Source organism: Neophocaena asiaeorientalis, unplaced genomic scaffold (assembly GCF_003031525.2).
Source record: "Neophocaena asiaeorientalis asiaeorientalis breed wild unplaced genomic scaffold, Neophocaena_asiaeorientalis_V1.1 scaffold240, whole genome shotgun sequence".
Lineage (NCBI taxonomy): Eukaryota > Metazoa > Chordata > Mammalia > Artiodactyla > Phocoenidae > Neophocaena > Neophocaena asiaeorientalis.
The window spans coordinates 2,730,949-2,741,435 of NW_020185331.1; the positions used below are offsets into that span (position 1 = coordinate 2,730,949).

General features: G+C 43.2%; 1 long non-coding RNA gene and 1 other non-coding gene across 2 annotated transcripts in view; both read left to right on the forward strand.

Annotated features, from left to right (window-relative positions):
- LOC112392921 (uncharacterized) overlaps positions 1-9,895 on the forward strand; it is a 35,027-nt gene extending 25,132 nt beyond the window's left edge. The window contains exons 4-5 of the long non-coding RNA XR_003001787.1: positions 8,075-8,463; positions 9,444-9,895. This is a non-coding gene — a long non-coding RNA (uncharacterized LOC112392921). The remainder of the gene's footprint in view (positions 1-8,074; positions 8,464-9,443) is intronic.
- Positions 9,896-10,125: 230 nt separating this feature from the next.
- On the forward strand, positions 10,126-10,197 carry TRNAD-GUC (transfer RNA aspartic acid (anticodon GUC)). Its single transcript has one exon. It is a non-coding gene; the product is annotated as a tRNA-Asp (tRNA).
- The last annotated feature ends 290 nt before the right edge of the window (positions 10,198-10,487 follow it).

The window sequence follows — 10,487 nt, forward strand, 5'->3', positions numbered from 1 at the left end:
TTCTTCCCAGCCGGCTTTTTCAATCCCCATTTCAGGTGTGGAAATATCCTAATGCCTGGAGTAGAGGGAAAAGACTGGGGGGGGAAGCAGTGTAGTATAGAAAGAACGACATTACAAAACTTAGAGCCAAGGACACTAACTATGAGCTTTGAACAAGTTACTTAACATCTCTGGGTATCCCTGTGTGTAATGGTGGTGATATACAGACCTCAGGGAAGCTGGGACAACCCAGTGAAATCTTGTTCATAAAGGACCAGGCAGAGGAGGTCACTGTTGAGCACCTGGGGGAAGATGCGACACTCAGCCTGCAGCCCCAGTTAGTGGCAGAATTTGGCTTTTGCTGAATCCTACCCAAAACACAACTGGGCTATGGTCATCCTTCCAAGAAAATGTGTGATTATGGTAACTCTAACGACCACTAAAGTTAACTAAAGTTACTCCATTTGGGAAAGGAAAAAGGAGCTGCAAAAGAGCTCCATTATCAGGAGGGTAAAAATGAAAAGCAACATTTTAAAGAAAGTTTTTTTTTAATAGATTTATTTATTTATCTTTGGCTGCGTTGGGTCTTTGTTGCTGCTCGCAGGCTTTCTTTAGCTGCAGCGAGCGGGGGCTACTCTTCATTGTGGTGTGGGGGCTTCTCATTGCAGTGGCTTCTCTTGTTGTGGAATATGGGCTCTAGGCGCATGGGCTTCAGTAGTTGTGGCACGCGGGCTCAGTAGATGTGGCTCACGGGCTCTAGAGCGCAGGCTCAGTAGTTGTGGTGCGTGGGCTTAGTTGCTCCGCGCCATGTGGGATCTTCCCAGACCAGGGCTTGAACCCATGTACCCTGCATTGGCAGGTGGATTCTTAACCTCTGTGCCACCAGGAAAGTCCCAGGAACATTTTACATGAAAAAAAACACAAACATTGTGAATCTAGAGTAGCTCAATAGAAGGTCTAAATTTAACTGTAAAAAAAAAAAAAAGTCCAGGTGCCTGAGGTGGGAAAAAAAATATTTTGCTGACTATTCAAGTAAGATGTTTATAATAAAAATACAAATTAAAAAAAATTATGCTGAAAGTAAGGTTAAGAAAAGGAAATCCCACAAATGATTCTCAACATTTTTTTAATTGTAGTAAAATACACATAAACCACTGTAATCATTTTTAAGTATACAGTTCAGTCCTATTAAGTACACTGACATTGTTGTGCAACCATCGCCACCATCCATCTCCAGAACTCTTCATCTTGCAAAACTGAAACTCTGTACCCATTAAACAGTACTCCCCATTTGCCCCACCTCCAGCCCTGACAACCACTGTTCTACTTTCTGTCTCTATGAATTTGCCTACTTTAGGTACCTCATGTAAGTGTAATTACACCATATATTTCCTCTTGTGACTGACTTATTTCACTTAGCATAACAGATTCTCAACTTTTAAACTATATATATTCCAAAGTCTTTTGCAAAGTGATGTAAATTTCCATATGGAAGAAGAATGAAGATGGCTCTTCCCAGGCCTGAAGGAGGGAGTGGATGCAGGTAGAATGTGGACCCAGTGGAACCCTGAATGCAGTTTTGCGGATTAGGGACTTCTGTTCCTTTCTTTCTTTTTTTTTTTTTTTAATAAATTTATTTATTTGGCTGCGCTGGGTCTTCGTTATGGTGCGCGGGCTTCTCACTGCAGTGGCTTCTCTTGTTTCAGAGCACGGGCTCTAGGCATGCGGGCTTCAGTAGTTGTGGCACATGGGCTCAGTAGTTGTGGCTCATGGGCTCTAGAGCACAGGCTCAGTAGTTGTGGTGCACGGGCTTCGTTGCTCCGCAGCATGTGGAATCTTCTCGGACCAGGGCTCGAACCCGTGTCCCCTGCATTGGCAGGCGGATTCTTAACCACTGTGCCACCAAGGAAGTCCATCTGTCCCTTTTTTGAATGCTTTTGTGTTGCCGCAACATAAGAGTTCAGAGGGGTGTTGGCCTTAGTATTCACAGCATTTCCCTTTGTGTTTTCTGAAGGGTCTATTCCATTATTACCCTCTCCCACGATGTTCACTATAGCTCATAATAAGCAGGCAGATGGTCAGCTAGACAGTTCATTTTACTTACAACTTTCCGTGTAGCAGACACAGTCAATAGTTTAAAGTGGATAGTTTTAAAGAGGAAATTGTAGTGGGCAACATAGTCACATCCCATCATCTCTACTCCTTTCTTTCCCAGATTATGAAGCAGCTGTGGAATTTGGATGGGTTGACCCTTCAGCTCTTGGAATGAACTTTGGTTTGAGTGAATCAGTAAAGCCCATCACACTGGCCATCGTGATTGGTTTGGGAATGAGTCCATGCCATAATTCCAACTAACGAGACATGTTCACTGGAGGTGAACTAGGAAGCACAAAGTCTCAGACATACTATATCAGTCTCAGTATGAAGGCAGTGCTATGGACATCAGAGTCCTTGATGACAGGGTTCAGGCTCTGGATCAACCCATCCAGAGAGGTCATGAGGATGGAGCACCATGATGGGATTAGTGCCCTTATAAGAAAAGATGGCAGAAAGCCTCTCTTGCTCTCTCTACCATGTGAGGACATATGTGATAAGGCAGCTGTTTGTAGCCAGGAAGAGAGCCTCACCAGAGCCTAACCATGGCAGCTCCACGCCTCTGAAATGATTCACAGGCAAGCTGCCTTTGGGGGGCTCTGAGGGTGGCATCGTCACCTAAATAAATGAAGATTACAAAGAAGAACAAGGAGGAGAAGGGGAAGGAAAGAAAAGGTGAGAAGCAACATGGTGAAGAGCAGTACTTCTCACTCATTTCCACCAGAACAGCAGAGAACAATGAAAGCACACCATCCAAAGGCCTGGGGGCATGGCCAGAAAAAGTGTGCCAATATCTTTGAAATCTTATATTTTATTGTAAAAAGTCATGCAAATTCTGCATTCTACTTCATAATGTGCCTTTACTCTTTTATATAAAAATGTTTTCCTAAAAGTGCCATTTTATACCAATTTTTTTTTTTTGGCCATGATGCGAGGCTTGCGGGATCTTAGTTCCCCATCTAGGGATCGAACACTTGCCCCCTGCAGTGGAAGCACGGAGTAGCCACTGGACCGCCAGGGAATTCCCTATAGCAAGTCTTTTTTTTTTCTTTTGCGGTATGCGGGCCTCTCACTGTTGTGGCCTTTCCCGTTGTGGAGCACAGGCTCCAGACCCGCAGGCTCAGCGGCCATGGCTCATGGGCCCAGCCGCTCCGTGGCATATGGGAGCTTCCCGGACCGGGGCACGAACCTGTGTCCCCTGCATCGGCAGGTGAACTCTCAGCCACTGCGCCACCAGGGAAGCCCCTATAGCAAGTCTTTGAAATGATCTCTTGGCCCTGCCCTACCTATCCAGGCATGCTTACACCCCAATGTGAGTAGCACAAGTGCATCAAAAAAAGCGCTGGATTCAGTTTTAAAATCTGAGTTCCTTTTCCGATTCCATCCCTTCACAGCCATATGACCTTGCAAAATCACTCACATTCTTTAAGCTTCTCTTTCCTCGTGAGTAAAAGGGAAGACGACATCTCTTCGGCCTTTCTCACAGGGCTGTCAAGCTCCAAGGAGATAATGTGAGAGAGAGAGACTTGGGAAACCAGGAAACTCTGACCCTATCGCCCTGTAGGGTGGCATCAGTATTATTTCAAGACCATTTTGGAACTTTCCCCAGCCCAGACTAATCCATTCATGGACAAACCTTTCCGATACCTTTTTGTCCGATCCTTGCACTTGTGCTAGGAAGAGGAACACAGGCAAAAACGATGAGGAGTGGTTATTTATAATCAGCTGTCAAGGGGATGGGGGAGAAGTCGGATCTTATTTTCATGTGCCTCTACATCTCTTGGTTCCCCTCATTTCTACATCTTCCATCTTTAATATGGAATCTCAAGCTTTCTTACTCAGAGGAATACTGAACCTGTATCCCCTATCCTTGCCTTATGAACAAATCACCTAAGATTCAGGGTAGAGCAGGAAAGACAAGCTGGTTTCATCTTCAGCACCAGCTCTGACCCATTGGTTGCTTGGAACACTGTGTTAAGAAAACCACTCAGTGGGAATGGTTGCAGAGGTCAATTAGAGATGTCTGCCACAGGCACAGAAAATGAGAACAGCAGCACATGTGCCATCACTGGCCACCCCTGGTTTAGAGGCTTAAGATGAGTCAACTCTAAAAAATGCAGCAAATATTAAAAGCTGGCAGGTTTTCAGAAAAATCTCAAATGTGAGGATTTTCATCCTCTGGGACATTTACAAAGTCAGTAATATTGGCTTATGTCTTATTTTTAATAATATGAAGAGCCAACTCCTTATCTGTGATAGGATTAAATAGGTTAACTAAATGGCAAGTTTCCTTTTGGATAGAATAGAACTCCATTCTCTAACCCAGGGTGTATTATGCTAGTCACTACATTTGTTGAAATCACAGAAAATTTGGGGATGTTATTGGTCAACCTGACAGTCCAGCATTGAACCCATGAGCAATTGTGGACATAAATACAGACAGAAAACCGAGATAAGTGACTGACTGCAGGGAATAATACTAAAAAATACCCCAAAACAAAAAACAAAAACAGAGTCATGGTGATTAAGGGTGTCGGGAATCACTGTTCTAATGAAATCTGGTGTCAATCTTAATGCAACTGCTTCAAATCCTACCTCATATTTCTGAGAACTCTAGGGGTTTCAGATTTGGATGAACACTCTAAGAGTTTATTTCAAAATACTGTTTCTACTTTAGCATGTGTTACTTGAGACTTTTAAAAAATAACAAACAGCTTCCATTAAGTAAAGTATCTTTTTTGTTGTAGAATTCTAAGGGGTTTAGCACTGTGTACATGCACAGCATTTAAGCTTTTAGGAATTTATTTTACCACTTTGGTGCTTTCAGTTTGCTTGAAAGCAGGCCCTTTTGGGTAAAAGGCCCTGTTGGGCTTTAAAAGCTGTCAATTTGCCTTTATCTGCTCTTCAGGCAACTAGACTTCCTGGCTGAGTAGAGAATGTTTGGTTAGTTTTGGTCATGTCTTATACTGCAAGAAGCTACACACAATAATAAGAGATGCAGTAATTAAATATTTTTGGAATTTCTTATTTTATTTTTCTGGGTTACTTTGGGGCCCACTGTTTTCAGCTTCCTTTGCAAATGAATTTTTGCATTTTAAGTAATTAGCCATTGAGGAAGGGACTGTGGGATGGGTCACACTTCAGAGAAAACCAGGCGTGGAGAGTGACATGCTGGCGTTGGGTGTCTGTAGGGGAGATGAGCACAGAGAAGACACAGCCCCTCCTGTGTCTCTCCTCAAAGCAATGGGGAGGTGGTTTTAGTAAGAAGGGGTCTTTCTGGTGGTACTTTCCTGCTCCACACTTCCTTATCCTCATTCTCTTAAATGTTTCCTCCCTCTTTGCCTCCCTTTCTCCTTTCCTTTCCCCTTTACGTTTCTTTACCATCCCCCTGTTTTTCTAATTTCCCTCTGTTCTGCTTTTTCTCGTTTCCTTCTTTCTCTCTTCCCCATCCCTTCATTTTTGTCCTAACTGCCATCCTCTGCTTTCTGTGAAGAAGTCTGCGGCATCAGACTTCATTTCCTAAAGTGTATTCCACCAACCTCCAGGTCCATGAGATGCTTTGTGGAAAATAAAAAAAGATGAGGTGGGGGGTAGGAGGTAAAGCTGGATCTGTGGTTACATTGCATACCATGTCTCCCCCTTGGAGCTTCAGCGCCCCCATTAGCATTTTATACGTTCTGAGAAATCCTGCTGTGAAGAAACTGGTCTAACCTGGCTTATCCCACTGCTCCCCAAACCTCCTTGACCTCAGTGTCTTTTCCCTTCAAATAAATGAATCTCATTGAGAATACATTTGGGGAACCCCTGTGGGAGATCCTCTCCTCTTGGCTCACCTTGGAGCTTCAGAGCATTGACTTCCTCCAGTTGTACCTGATGTCAAGACATCTTCTCGCTTGTCTGAGCCTTTCTGAAGGCCACCACAGCCAGGGGCTCCTCTTCTGTCTCTTCCCTTCACTGCCCAACATGGCAAAAGACATGCTGCCAAAAAGATTCAGACATGCAAGACTTCTATATTGCTCACCTCTCATGTTAAATGTTTAAGGTTGGTTGGTGGTTCTCTTTTCTTTTCTTTTCTTTCTTTCTTTTATTTGCCTAACAAACTGTCAAAGATTGTTTTTGAAGAATAATATGCAGCATGGCAGAGGTTCAAGCAGGGGAACATTTTGATTCCCTGCTGGTGGCAATGTAAATTGGTATAATCATTCTAGAGGGCTATTTGACAATAGGTGGCCAAAGTCTTAGAATTCTACTTTTGGGACTTTATCCTAAGAAAATAATTAAGGATGTATGCAAAGATTTAGCTACAAGGATTTTTTTTCCCCCTGGAGTGTTGTTTATAATAGAAAAAACTTGGAAACAACCTTAATATCCAACAGTGGGAGGCTGGTTGAGCGTACTGTGGCATGTTCATGTGATGGAGTATTATGTAGTCCTTACAAGTAGAGTTTTAGGAGAGTATTTTACTGACATAAAGTAGATGCCCAAGATCAATTCTGTGTAAAAAAAATACATATGTACAATGTACATTTTTATAAAATCAACATTCATTGACTGTTATACATACATATAAATATGTAAAAGCAAGAACAGTCACCAAAATTTAGCAGTAATTGTCTCTTACTGGGTAGTAGGATTTCAGCAGCTCCTTGTTCATCTCTGCTTTCTGACTTTTATATAAAGAGCATGTGCCTTTTGTACAGTGAAAAGAATAGATAAGTTAGAAAAATTAGCAAGAGTGGTTGATGATCCCATACAAGTTAGCATTTGAACTCCCAGCTTACTCCAAATAGGGTCCTGTCATCACCAACTGGGACTTTTCTGTCTCCTGGGGGTAAGTACTCCATGAGGAAGGTCAAAGAGAATGTCACCCTTCCTTCTGCTATCTGAGGAAATCTGGATACAAGAGCCAGTTTCTAATGTTGTGATGCTGCAATTTACTGGGGGGGAAAAAAAGATCAACACACCCCACCATCTATTTATTTAATATTAAAATAATATTTCACTGAGTTTGGCTGGCGTCAACGCGAGCAGTTACTCATACAGGAATTCAAACAAAAGCAGCACTGGCCCTGGGCCAGTGGGCTGGTGCTGGGTGGTCCATGTCCATCCTTAGCTCAGAGTAGCTCCTAGGCTGCTTTCAGACCTGCTTCGGGTTGAGAAGATGATATATTCATTTATTTATCAGAAATGTTTTAACAGGAAATACTAATAGTTTGCATTTAGGGAGAACTGCCCTGGAGACAGCTGGAAGAACCCAGCAGACATGGCTGGGGAGGAGATTGCTACTTTCATCCTTGGAGTCATATCAGGGCCTGTTGTAAAAGTCTACACTGGGGCCCCACGCACCAAGTTAGCCCAAAAGTTGCTGGTTGCTTTGCTTCAGGACAGAAGCAGAAGGAGCAGGGCCGTTCTCTCAGCTGCCCTGTTTCCCTTCTCTCTTGCCATTTGTTTCTTAGGAACCTGAAGGTGTGTTTTCAATGTGGCCATGAACACAGATGTTGGCTCTGCTAGGAATGAACAGGTCCTGTGTACACGAACGTTCAGGTGGGAGTGTGTGAGCCGAGGTGTAAGCAAGCACATGTGTAACTCAAACCCACTTTTAGTGTGACTGTGAGCTGGTGGAGTTATGTGTGAGTTCAGGGGTTACATGTGCACATCTTTTCAGGGTATCGGGATGAGTGAAAGACAAGTGTTTGCAGGGGATTTCAGGCGTGTCCTCAAGCTTCAGAGTGCATTCCAATGTTGGATCATATTCATGGGTATGGGCTTGTGGAGCCCAGAGAAAAAATGAAAGACAAGGGTAGGACAAATCAAGCCCGAATGTTTATGTATGAGAGGAACGTGAGCAGGTTTGTGTATCTTTAAAAATCCTCTTCCAGCTGTTTTGGAAGACTATAGGACTTCATTCGTTGGGGGAGGGCGTGATTACAGTGCCGTGGGGAATGGGGTCCAATGTCTAACCCAGTCTGGCACGACAACAGGGCTGTTCCTGTGTTTCCAGATAACAATAGAGGTGAGGCCTAACCCTGGAAACCAGTCAAGATTCCCAAAGATAAACCCTCGGGCAGCAAGAACACTGTCAATGAAAAGAAACTGACCTTTCGCCTTCTGGAGTCACAGAATTCCCACAAATGCTGTGTCCTCATCAGCTCTGGCAGGCTCGCCACCACAGCCCAGACTTCGACGCCAATTCATAAACAGCACAGAGCGGGCTGTGCTAGAAGAAGTCAGAGCTTCTCCACCTCCAGCACCTCAAAATACAGGCTCCCCGCCACCCCATTTTCTTCTAGAGGTTAACCTTCTCCCCAGGCTCACGAAGTTATGAGACAGCCTTTAAGGGGTTTTCCTCTGACAGTGTGGTTTAGTCTGCTGCTGCTGAAGAGACCTCAGGTGAGACTTCAGCCTTTCAGAAATGTGTTCTAAAATCTGAATGGAGAGCCTTTGGAAGGACTGAACAGCCTTGGGAGTCTCAGGGCAAGGGTAGTGGAGGACTTGGGCTGGGGTGGGGAGGAGTGGGTGAGAGAGGACGAGGGAGAGGAGTCTGTGTCTAAGACCGTGAGAGGTAAGTACAAGGTTGGAAATTCATTAAGTTTCTCGTTTAAGGCCACACAATTAATCTCTTTGAGCCCCAGGTTCCTCATGTTAAGAGTTTCTGGTTTTTAAATCCAATAAACTAGGACTTTATTCCTTAACAACTGCTTTCTCCCACCACCATAAAAACCATTAAGTATCATCACATAAACCACTAGAACAATGGTTTTCAACCTTGGTTGCACATGGAATTGCTGGAGAAGGTGTCGACAATATTAATGCATGAATTCCACCTCCAGAGATTCTGATGGAATTCATCTGGGTAAGGTGACCAGGACCACTCTCTCCTTTCTTGAATCCTCTTGTCAACTCTTATCCTGAAATGTAGGTATTTTCTAAAGTTCTGTCCTTAACTCTCATCTTTCTCTATATTTTCTCTATATTTCTCTTCTCGTTCATTCCCACATCTTGAACTATCATTTCTTCGAGGATCATGTCCAAATCCATGTAATTCCTGATCTATTTATCCAGCTTTCTTTTGCCTACCTACTTCTGGAATGATGCTGTGTCTCCAACAAATGCTCTGTTCCAAACTCAACATCTTGAGTTCTGTTCTTTGGTTTCCCTATTTGTGTAATGATACATACCCCCCATTAGCCTATCACCAAGACTTGAAGTGTTAGTGTTATCTTTGTTGATTTAAAAAATGTATTAACATGAGTATTGGTACATAACCTCTCTGTCACAACGTAAACTTCTCTACCACCCACCATGAAGAGAATATTGTCTTTGATAGCTTTGCTAAGCCTGCCCTCTAAGTAGAGTTCTGCCTTTTCCAGGATGGTCCCTAGGCTTTGTGATTCAAAATAAGGAGAATGGATAAACAGAGACAAGACTGAAGAGGCAGAAGGAAAGGAGGAGATGAACAAAAGACAGAACAGAAGAAATGGAAAGTGAGGGGTTAAGACAGTGAGGAGCTCCAGAGCTGATGAAATGTAAGAATCAGGTGAGGAAAGTGAAGTTTAAGAATTGTTCCTAAAATTTATGCTTTTTAGTGTTCTTAGAAAATGGCAAGAAAAATTTGAATTTGTTTTAAAATAGTTCTGGTTGCTAGACTGTTTTTCAGTTCAGCATTGCTTTGAGACTGAGCCTTGTGATGTCCAGCTTATATCTGGGTTGTACATGATACCTCCTTCCTAATTTGCCACATCTAAACAGTTGCCAAACCCTGTAATTGTCTTCCCTTCCTGCCTTATCACTACTGCCCAACCACACCATACATGCCAGCTCGACTTCCTCACACCTCCAACTTTTTTCTTTCTTTGAACTTTGGCTCATTCTGTTTCCTACACCCAGAATCACTGCCTATATCCATCATAAGTTCTTTCTATATTTCAAAACCCAGCTCAGATTCCACCTTCTCAAGGATACCTTCCCTGTTGGCGCTTTACACATTCTACATTCCTTCCTGCCCTTGCACATGCAATTTTCCAAAACAACAGTAATAATAATGATGGGAGTTCCCTGGTGATCTAGTGGTTAGGATTAGGCACTGTCACTGGCATGGCCCAGGTTCAATCCCTGGTCAGGGAACTGAAATCCCACAAGCTGCATGGTGGCCAAAATATGAAAAAAAAAAAATGATGATGGTGGAACCAACGACTAATGATTAGATTGAGCTCATTGTGTCCAGGCACTATTATAAGTGCTTTGCACGTATTATTTCATTTAATTCTTGCAACAGCCCTGTAAGGTAGTACTGTGGGAACTGAGGAAGCGTAAAGCGACTTCCCCAAGGTTACACGGCTATAATTGTCACCAATAGGATTTGAATCCAGGCCTCAGAATCTGTATTATTTCTAGAGTGTACTTACATTTTAATA